We start from the raw sequence: 10680 nt of genomic DNA, 5'->3' as shown, positions 1-10680 counted from the left end.
ACTTCAATGCAGGGAAGCTTGCCGGAGACATGCTAAGCAGCCAGACATCAAGATCAGGGCATCTGTGTACTGGGAATGCTTATGTGGAAAACCACTTGTCAGAAAGAACACAAACATCCTTGTTGATTACAGAGGACAAGGAAGTTTAGCTGTTGGTCAGGGGGAGAGAGGGCAGCTAGATCACACCACCTGGTGAGTCAGGAAACACATATCTTTGTGTCAGTACCAGGACCAATAATACGTAAAATTATGGTTACATAAAAGTTCAACTTGAAGAACCAAGGAGTTTGTCAGGGTTGCTTACAGGAGCTGGGATGATTTAAATATTGCCGTATCACCAGAAAGTCCACCCCAGCAGGAATGATGATTCATGAATGTTGTAGCCTTGGAGTTCTCTGCTAGACGTACAGGAAGCTCCCCAGGCTGGAGAATCTCCTCCAGGAAGCTTAGATGCTCAGACAATGTTCCTATCAGAAGTTGTTTACAACTTCCAGAAGCTTGGGCAGGGCCCTTGTTACTCTTGACTCAGCTCTCCAGGACTTGTAAGGTTGTTTCCTTACTAAGTCTCATGAGCTCCTTCAATGAGACAATGTTTCTATTCAGAGGAACTGCTACACTCCACTCCTTTGATGATTCTAGTTTTCTCTGCACCCTATTTTCTGTGATAGTCTCAGTCTTCCTGCTAGTGACAAGAATACCTATGTATGACACAGCCAAGGTTACTTGTTCTTAAGGACTATGCCAATGATTATGACTCTCTGAAATACTCTTATCTATTGCAAAAATCAAGTTTTGTTCCAGGACAAGTAGCAAATGACAGCAATAGCATCAGTGCAAATATTTAGAGATAGCTTGACAGGCACGTCAAGATAATAGAATAATTGCATGGCAAGTAACTCATAATCTAGAGTATATAATTACAGTGCTGGGAAATGGCAAAGGATGTTCTCAAAACATGCACAGATTGTGAATATTCTTAAATAATAACATTTGTTAACTAGTTCTGAGACAGCCAGTGGTGTCAGAGTGTGGGTCATGTGTCAGAGCTTTCCCCAAGCTGCAGTGCAGCAGGCAGGGTACCCTAGGTGAGTGTGGGCACAGAACTAGGAGTCCAACCCTAGCTGGCAGCTCCTGCTCGCCTTGTCCCTGGCCTTTGGCATATATCCCAGCTCAGCTTTCATTTTGCCCCTTTGCCATTCCCCAGTGAGGCCTGGACAGTGGCCTCCTTGCATTCTGCTCCAAAGCCTCACAGCCTGCCTGGTCCTGGCAGGATAGAGCCTTCCAATCAGATGCTTCCAATCAGATTGCTGGAGATGACATAACTGTCCCTCAAATGGCCTTAGCAGTGTGTAAGAGGAGCCTGCAAGCTTATGTCAGGGCTTATGCCCCCTATCTCTGCATCCACACTCACTTAGGCTACCCTGCTCCACAGCAGCTTGGCAACAGCTCTGTCACATGACCGGCACTCTAACACCACTGGCCATCTCAGAACCAGTCAACACACAGTCTGCAACTTAATAACACTCTGTGCATGTTTTGAGAACATTCATTGTCATGTACTAGTAATGTAATTATTCTAAAATACGGGTTACATTCCATTCCAAGTCTGTCTGTCCCCAGTGCAAGGGGAGCAAGAGCCCAATCTTACCCACCTGCCTGTGGAACTATGGAGCTGGGGAGCCAAGTGCTATGCTGTGTGTCCCATGAATGTGGTCAATTTACAGGCTGGCCTGGGCTGCGTGTCACTCACACAGCCTCTACCTTGTGATTCTTAGCTTCCTTCCTTGGTCCTGGGATTCCCCACTGGGGTGTTTCCTTTGTAGGTTTGCTGCATGCCTGGTTAGATTTTGAACTTTGTCAGAGATGGGTGGGCCCTCTTTCCAGGGTGAAAATGGAGGTGGCCTGGTCTGGCCCAGGCTGGCCCTCGGCCCACAGAAGACCAAAAGGAAAAAAATGGCCAAAAGAAAAGCCTACAGCTCCCAGTATTCCCAGGTGGTCCCCCATCCTAGTACTAACCAGGCCCAACTCTGCTTGACTTCCTAGATCAGACAAGATAGGGTACATTCAGGGTGGTATGGCCATAGAAAGAGGCAGCACACACTGTAGGAGCCCTAGAGCTTGCTGCTTTCCTTGCCGCCAAACCCGCCCTCATGACCTCCAACACCCCTTTTGGCCACCTAGTCCCGCCAAGCCCAGCCAACACTCCACCCCTGACCTGTCTGAAGCCACACCAGGCTTCTCTAGGCAACCCACCTGCCCACCTGCCAGCAAGGCCCTCCTCAGCACTAGGCCCCGGCCGGGACCCAGGATACAGGGCCAAAAGTTGCCACCATTACCAACGGACATTCTCTCCCTTTGGTCCCTTGTCTTCTGTTCCTCACCTGGCACCTTCACCCTGCCCCAACCAAGCCCCTGGCAGGTTTGCTGGCCCACAAACCAGCTCCTCCCTTGCCCTGGGCCTGTGGTCCAGTTTGTGTACACATCTGGCTCCCTTGGTGGGGAATCCACTGGTGTCAGATTTGACAGGGCCTCAAGTAACTTCCAGGGCATGGATTGGCTTTGGACCCCAACTCTACCCCCACTTGAGGCCTGTTGCCTGGTAGGCAGCTTTTGCCTTTGGGCAGGTGAGAGCCCTCCTCCATCCTGTAACAATTTTTGTCCCCAGTGAAGGCAGCATGGGGCTTGGGGTAGGAAGGTGGGCACCCGGGTTGGGAGCAGGGGTTGGGGCTGTGTGGTGGGATGGGGTGAGATGAGGAGTTCGAGGTCCTGCCGGGGCTGCATTGTGGCAGCTTTCTTTTCTGGCAGTGTCTACCACAAGTTCCCAGGGGAGGTGCCCAGTTAGGTGCAGGCAGGGATGGTGGATGATAGCACAACATAGGTTCTGTCCCAGGACCTGCCACTAGAGTTTTGAATGTTGCTTACAAGGAACTTCCTGTTAACTTAGGTAATATTCATATCTTTCTGGGGTCGTGACCTATTACAACAATGGAATACCGAAATTAACATTCCTGCTACTTCTAGAGCCTATATTTCTGAGAATAATATTAAAAGATATTACAAATGGAGAAAACTGGCCATTCGGGCTGTACAAGAACAAGCAATTGATGTCCCTTCAGAGATACCAACAGCCTTGCCTCTAAAATGGTTGACTGAGAAACCAATATGGATAAAGCAATGGCCTTTAGCTGAGGAAAAGTTACAGGCTTTAGAACAGCTGGTACAAGAACAATTAGATGCTGGACATATAGAAGAATCTACCAGCCCTTGGAATTCTCCTGTATTTGTGGTTAAAAAAAATCAGGTAAATGGAGAATGGTGACAGATCTCAGGGCCATCAACAAGGTTATTCAACCTATGGGCCCTCTGCAATCTGAAATTCCTTTGCCCTCTCTATTACCAAAAGAATGGCCTCTCATAGTTATTAATTTAAAAGATTGTTTTTTCACTATACCTTTGCAAAAAGAAGATAGAGAAAAATTTGCCTTCACAGTGCCTATTTATAACAATTCTCAACCTTCGAGGAGGTACCACTGGACCGTCCTCCCCCAGGGTATGTTAAATAGCCCCTCCCTGTGCCAATACTTTGTGAACCAACCATTGCAAATAATATGCAAGAAATTTCCCAAATCTATAGTATACCATTACATGGACGACATTTTGTTATCCGATTCAAACATGGATACCTTGAACAGACTGTTTGAAGAAATAAAGATACTTTTACCTAAATGGGGATTGCAAATCACTCCTGAAAAGATTCAGAAGGGAGATTCTGTTAATTATATAGGTTATAAAATAGGTTTGCAAAAAATTAAGACACAAAAAGCACAAAAATTAGGAGAGATCGCCTACGGACTCTTAATGACTTTCAAAGACTGTTAGGAGACATTTCCAGTCTACGACCAGCTATTGGAATAACACCTGATCTAATAATTCATTTGAACAAAACCTTGGATGGTGATAAAGATTTAAACAGTCCCAGAGAATTAACAGCTGAAGCAGAAAAGGAACTGACAATGATTGAGGAAAAATTACAACAGGCACCACCTTTTTCAACAGCCACCACGAAGTTCAATGAGAGCGTCAGGCTCAGGCATGGAGGGAGGGTGAATCCAGAGCTCGATTGTATTCTCGTCATACTACCATCAAAAATTTCTCCTACAGGAATTTTAATGCAGAGAGATGATATTATTTTGGAATGGATCTTTTTACCACATAAACCAAGTAAGAAACTGAAAACTTATGTGGAGAAAGTCTCTGAGTTAATTATAAAAGGCAAGCTGAGACTTCGTCAACTAGCAGGCATAGACCCAGCAGAAATTATAGTGCCTTTCACTGCTGATGAACTAAAAAAATTATGGGCAGATAATGAACCATGGCAAAGAGCTTGTGCTAATTTTTTGGGAGACATTAATAACAACTATCCAAAAAGCAAGAGGCTTAACTTCATAAAGAGAACTTCTTGGATCCTTCCTCGAATCGTCCGTGATGCTCCAATAACTGGAGCCCGTACATTCTATACTGATACCAATAAATCAGGGAAGGCAGATTACAAATCAGAAGACTTGGGTAAGGTGGAACAAAGTCCGTATAATTCTGTCTAGAAGGCGGAATTATATGCCATTCTTATGGTGCTAAGGGATTTTAAAGAACCTATTAATATAGTTACAGATTTACAATATGCAGAAAGAGTTATTTTACATATTGAAACTGCTGAATTTATACCTGATGATACAGAACTAACCTCATTGTTTCTCCAGGTTCAAGATTTGATCAGGAATAGGCTTTGCCCTATGTACATAACACACATCCAATCCCATACGGGTCTGCCAGGTCCTCTAGCACAAGGTAATGCAGAAATTGATCAATTATTGATTGGCAGTGTGCTACAAGCCTCTGAATTTCATAAAAAACACCATGTTAATAGCAAAGGTTTGAAGAAAGAATTTTCAATTACATGGCAACAAGCTAAGGAGATTGTAAAGAAATGCCCTACTTGCTCTTTCTATAACCAAACGCCACTGCCTGCAGGGGCTAATCCAAAGGGCACCCATAGGAATGAAATCTGGCAGATGGATGTGTTCCACTTTGCAGAATTTGGCAAATTAAAATATGTTCATCACACCATTGACACTTATTCAGGCTTTCAGTGGGCAACTGCTTTAAGTTCAGAAAAAGCTGATTCAGTAATCACTCATTTATTAGAAGTCATGACTATCATAGGTATACCTACACAAATAAAGACGGATAATGGTCCTGCTTATGTCTCTAGGAAAATGAAATGGTTTTTTGATTATTACAATATCAAGCATGTTACAGGTATACCATACAATCCTACAGGTCAAGCAGTCATAGAAAGATCAAATCGAACTATAAAGGATATGTTGAACAAACAGAAAGGGGTGGAAAACACCCCCAGAAATAGGTTACATAATGCTTTGTTAACCTTGAATTTTCTCAACGCTAATGAGAAGGGAACAACGGCTGCAGAAAGACATTGGATAATGGAAAAGTCTACTGAACTAAATCAACCAGTTTATTTCAAGGATGTGCTGATCTCACAATGGAAGCCAGGAGATGTGCTACATTGGGGAAGTGGTTTTGCTCTTATCTCCACAGGTGAGGAAAAATTGTGGATACCATCAAAATTAATAAAGGTTCAGTTTGAAGAAGAGAAGCCACTTGGAAAAGATAAATAACAATTCTTTCATAAGGATGGCGAACATACTGATGGTAAGAAATACAGATAGGTTGGAGGCAGGGTTCTTATCTCCACAGGAAAATACTCATCTTCAAAGAAATTGAGGGACCCTGAATATTTAATTACTGATGGATGGACACATTTTGTAAGTATTAATTTTTATATATATGTCTTATTAAACATTTCTTTATAAATATATAGAGCTGGTTTTGAAGCTGGACTCTGGCTCAGTCCCTCTCCAATTCCAAGCCTGTTAGTAAGAGAAAAACCCAGAGTTTCTGGAGTTTCTGTCTCATGTCAAGAGCCATGATATGGGACAGAAAAAAATATGAGTTTAGAAAACATCTTTGCTTTTCTTCATATCTATCATACTTTTCATTGAATATATCTATCATGCCTTTCATTGAATATATATATGTATGTCTATATATGTCTATATGAGTAATGTTTAAGTTTTTTACAATGAACAATGAGTTTTTCCTGAAGTGACATTTGAAGTTTCCAGGAAGAAGATGGGGCCCCACAACAACAACTCTACCTGGTTGATATGACATCATGATACTGATAGCGCTACTACAAGAGCTGTTTTGGATACCAGCTGCACAAGACGATCCCAACTTGGTTAGCTGAAATGGTGCACATCTTATACAACATTCTGGTCAGACCTCCACAAAATACTCAGAGACTATTTGCAATTTTAAAAGACATTGATCTTGAAATTTAACCATCATTTTACTTTCACAGGATCCCCCAGAAAGAACATCGCCCCCATGACAGCTGGAAGTAATTCTAGAGGACGACATCCCCTCTCCCAGTAAAATTTACCCCTGGGTTTAGGGACATCATTTAGGGGTTGGGAGGTTGGGGGAGGAATTTTATAAGCTCAGGGATCATTTTGAAAAAAAAAGAGGGAATGATGGGATAATAGATTTATAATTGTGAGTTACTGCTTTTAGACAAATATATTGGTATCGATTCTTGTATATTGATACAAAGTTAAATTATATTGACTATTGTATGCATGCATGTTTCTATCTCTGTTTAAAACATTTTTTATGTATTGACATGTATTCTATTGATAAATATATTGTATATATTTACCATATTGCAGTGTACATTTCTACCTCTGATTAAGAAACTTATATAATGTTTGTGTATTGATATATATTTACCATATTGCAATGTATATTTGTACAGTGTTTATATTTGGAGGTCATTATCCTCATTTGTTACACAGTTGTTTATTGTCTTAGTCTTTAAGTTAGATAGATATTGAGAATTATATAGATTAATAGTCATCTAAGTTTGTCATTTATAATTAGACTAATCAGGTTCTTTAGATATATAGAGATTATACTCAGTATAGATAGATAATCTTCGACCTCTTCAAAGAGCTGTAGAAAATGGCCTTTAATCTAACTCAGAGTTTCGTGATAGTGAGACACAATTGCTCCTGGCAACACTGCTCTTTTCCAGAGAGAATGTTGAGCACCAAAGACACTCCACCTGGAGCCTTTCTATTTGGCAGAACTGGCCTTTGGGCAAAGAAATGCCCATACCTCAACCACTGACAGAGATACAGAGCATGCATCAATGGATAAAACAGGACTGTCATATCCTGCCAAGACAGGGTAAGATAGTTTTGAAAAGTTCCTTGCCTTTAATAATGGTATGTCAGTTATGTTAGGCCTTAGCCAAAATTGGTTGACTCAACATTGCAAACGAGACTTTGGGTGATTGCCCAGGTAGTCAGTTGTCTCTGTCAATTGTTGCACATTTTGGATATATCTCGTTTGTTGAGTAGTGTTTATTCCCTTCTCAGATCTTTGACGGAGTTGAAAATTATATAATTGTAGTTACTCTCTACATTATTTGGACTCCTTGAGATAGAATGTTTAGCAAAGATTTTGTTCTCAATATTGTTAGTTATATTTATTATTTGTTGTTATTGTATATAGTTGTATTTGGTTTGGTTCTGTCTTATTTAGACAAAAAGGGGAGATGTAGGGATAAGTCCCGTCCCTTGGGGGGCGTGTTCGCCTCGGGCTAATGTCTGCCTATAAATTTGGGGAGCATGCTCCCAGCCGTAGCTTCTGCTTTCCTGGTCTCCGCTGGAACGGTGGTTCTGTAAGTGTATTTCTACATTAAAGCTATAGATATATATTTTTTTACAATCTGTCTGCATTTGTTTACGCCATTACACTTTATATGTTTGGGATGCTGGTCCTTCATCTGTGTGTCTTTTGTATGTTTTTCTTCTAGACTGACATTTGTGCTCATTCTCTTTAGAATGTCTCTGTAGAGCGCCTGCACCGCTCCGACTATTTCTTTATAGTCCTGACTTCTGACAGTCTAAAATGACATCACTATATCTGAGACAGCATAGGTTTTCCCTGGGTTATCAGAGTTCTACAGTTTTGAAATTTGTATTCGTATTCAGTATTATGCATGGATGCATTTAGTTAAATGCCTCTTTCATGACTGTGTCCAATTATTCCATAATCATTTGTTGAAAAGGATTTCAACATGCTGTTATACTGTATTTTTCTTTCGTCAAAGGGCAGTTTTCTGTCTTTGCATGGGTTTATCTCTGAATATTTTATTCTATTTATTGTTTTGTTTATATCACACTGTCTTGACTAAAAGAGTTTTATACTAATTAATAAAGTAGGGCAATGGCAGTCTTTGACCTTTGCTCTCCTACTTCAGTATTGTGCTACTCTGGGGATGTTTTTGGCTCTGCACACAAACTTTAGGACCAGCTTTGATGCCCAGGATTTTGGTTCCATTGCTTGAGGAGCTCCATTTGGGGAGATCCAACATCTTGACAGTGTATTTTCCTGCTCATCATCATAGATTAGCCCCCACTTGTTTAGTTCCTTTATAGTCATTTTGGATCAGTTTCTTTTTCTTTCAAGATTTATTTATTTTTATTTATTTGCATGTGTGTGTCTTCTCTCTCAGTGTGTATGTAGGACATTGAGGGTGCCTGTGGAAGAGGTTGTGGAATGCCCCGAGCTGTAGTTCGAGGCACTTATGCACTATCTGATTGGTGCAAGAACCTAGAAGAGCAGCAGGTGCTTTTAACTGATGAGCCATTTCCCAGCCCCTGTTTATTTTTATTTTATATGTATGTGTATATGCCTATATGTATGTCTCTGCACCACGTGTGTCCCTGTGCCTGCAGAGGCCGAAGGAAGGTGTCAGATCTCCTGGCATTGGAGATGCAGGTAGTTGTAAGCTGTTTAATATGGTTGCTGGTAACGGAACTTGGGTCCTCTGCAAGAACAGCAAGTACTCCTAACCACTAAGCCATCTCTCCAGGCTCTCATCAGAGTTTTATAATTTTCTCCATATAGACCTCACACATATTTTATTAATTGAATACTTGAAGGTGAAGGCGTAAATCAAAAACAATCCCACACCAGTTTGGAATTATGATTAATAGAATGGTTATTTATTTAAAGGGGAAAAAAACTTACAGATCACCATCTCAGACAACAGCCCTCTGCACAATCAGGAAGGGAGTCTAATCGCCGGAAGCGGAGCAGGAAGTAAGAGAGAGCGAGAAGGGAAGTGGCCGCTTTTTTTTTTTATTTATTTATTATGTATACAATATTCTGTCTGAGTGTTTGCCTGAAGAAGAGGGCACCAGGCCTCATTACAGATGGTTGTGAGCCACCATGTGGTTGCTGGGAATTGAACTCAGGACCTTTGGAAGAGCAGGCAATGCTCTTAACCACTGAGCCATCTCTCCAGCCCCAGTGGCCGCTTTTTTAAAGGGAGAGAGACCACGCCCCAATGGGCTGGTATCTCAGCAGCTATTGGCTGGAGGAGCGGAAGGACCTTCTGCAACATATACTTATTTTAGTATATTAGGCATATGCTAATGTGCATAGGGGTATTTTCCCATTCAAGTTCTACCTATTCGTTGCTAGCATAGAGGAATGGGATTATTTTTGTATGTGTGTATTAGCTTTATATCTTGCAACCTTATTATAACCACTTATTAGTTTTATATATTTTAATGGTTCAGATTTTATTCAGAGATAATCATGTAATCTGTGAAGAAAGTCTTATTTCTTTGATCTGTATAAATTTTATTTCTTTTTGTTGTTGTTGTTGTTATATTAGTGAGAAAACTTATTGAAAAACTATAGGAAGAGCAAACACCTTACCTCCTAAACTTTCCAGGAAAACTTCTAGTTTCTTACCATTAAATTTTATGCCAGTGGAAGGAATTTTTTTAGATGTCAATTTTAGGTTGTTGTTGTGTGAGATTTTGCAAACATTACAAAATATTACTCAAAAATATATAATGCATTGATGCTTTGAGTTCTGGTGCTTTTAGTTGAATCAAAGCATATGTCCGATAAGTGCAAGTTGTAGCACCCTTATGGCTTATCATTGTCAAGTTCTGGAGCATTATTTCTCATTTATAGTAATAGAAATGAGGTTAAATTTTACAGAATTTTATTTCTTTTATTATCAAGCTGTGACCTTTGAACATCCTAGAAGTCATACAAAGCATGTTTTGGGTCATTATTTATTTCCCTGGATTCTTGGGCCTTGGAGGGAAAATCCTGGGAGGTGCGACTCACACAGTGGTCACAAACCCCATTCCACTGTTAATATTTAGGGTGCTGCACTTTCTTTTACCTCCGCTCTGACACTCTCCAGCAGTATTAATAGCGGGGTCCCATCTTCTGGACCATAAGCAGGTCAAACAGTTTCTCAAGCCCCCCTTTTATAACTAAAAGTATCATTTGTGTTTTAACTCAGCTAAATATTAATTATTAATAAGTAAACTCATTCAAATGCAGAATACATGCTTTTTTTATTTGGCTGGTCACTTCATTTTCAACCTAGTCCCTTTAGATTGTAAAGAAATCCACCTCAATGTTAAGAGCAGCACACTGGTTTGTTTTTAATCTATATATTGTAAAATGGATCCTCAACAATACATACCATGTGAACACATG

General features: G+C 40.7%; 1 pseudogene; it reads right to left on the bottom strand.

Annotated features, from left to right (window-relative positions):
• Window positions 1-1967: 1967 nt before the first annotated feature.
• Window positions 1968-2086, bottom strand: LOC121433108 (annotated as a pseudogene).
• Window positions 2087-10680: the final 8594 nt, after the last annotated feature.

Source organism: Microtus oregoni, unplaced genomic scaffold (assembly GCF_018167655.1).
Source record: "Microtus oregoni isolate MIOR12 unplaced genomic scaffold, Mior012 000036F_ref0000092, whole genome shotgun sequence".
NCBI classification, from domain to species: domain Eukaryota; kingdom Metazoa; phylum Chordata; class Mammalia; order Rodentia; family Cricetidae; genus Microtus; species Microtus oregoni.
The sequence above is the reverse complement of the archived record's forward strand: the minus strand, read 5'-3'. Positions and strand labels throughout refer to the sequence as shown.